Source organism: Aquarana catesbeiana, linkage group LG01, assembly GCF_042186555.1.
Source record: "Aquarana catesbeiana isolate 2022-GZ linkage group LG01, ASM4218655v1, whole genome shotgun sequence".
NCBI lineage: Eukaryota > Metazoa > Chordata > Amphibia > Anura > Ranidae > Aquarana > Aquarana catesbeiana.
The window spans coordinates 85,057,603-85,058,513 of record NC_133324.1 but is presented as its reverse complement, the minus strand read 5'-3'; positions in this window follow the sequence as shown (position 1 = coordinate 85,058,513).

Genomic DNA, 911 nt, shown 5'->3' with positions numbered 1-911 from the left:
TGCAAATGTTGGGAAAAAGTTCATATGGAGGGAGACCACAGGCAATATTGGCAACTAGTTCTTTGTGGGGACAGCTTCCGAGGTACAGGTGTACTAATTTGGTGGGCACACACCTAGGGGTCTAGATGTCGGGAACTATTTTGACAGGAGTGACCTTTTTTTGCGTAACAAAGCTGCTGTCTTCTCTTTCTGCACAGATTGCTGTGTCAGTGCTTGCTAACATGGGGATGCCCAGAAGGTATAACTGTGGAGAAGATAGCTGTTTGAAAGGGCCTAATCAGAAGTCTCTTCCTGGGGTCTCTCCCCCCCCCGGGAAGCAGCCTGTGTGTGATACAGAACTACTGCTGTAAGGCCTCAGCAGATGCCATGGCTGAGGGCCTGATGGGAGCTGAACTTAAGGAAACTTGCTGGAGGACACCACTTATTGAAGATGGGCCTGCAGAGGAAATTTTTCTTTGAAGAGTGTTGCTATTGAGCTGGTTAAGTGCTGCCTCTGGACATTGTGAGTAGGACCTTTTGCCTGTAGCTCCAGGTGTGCAAGTACTTTGACCAGTACCACCAGAGGTTGCTGCATGGACTGTGACTGCTCTTAGAGAGTCTAAGGTTAACTGGATGTCCCCTCAACTTCCAGCACTTTGAGGCTGCTACTGAAGGGCTACTGAAACAGGACTTTGAGAATCTTTACTTCAAGACCTGCCTCTGATTTTGAGTATCCTACTTATGTTCAAGATCTGCAGTAAAACTTCAAAAGACACCCCTAGACTTAGCCAGAATTTTGCTGAGATGCTTCTGGAGCTGGTACCAGGGCCGTAAGCCTCTGAACAGCTAAGGGAGGCCAATTTATTTCCAGCAGCCCCCCCGGGGGTGACCTCTACATTTAGAAACTAGCAAGGACAATTGTCACCTGCAGA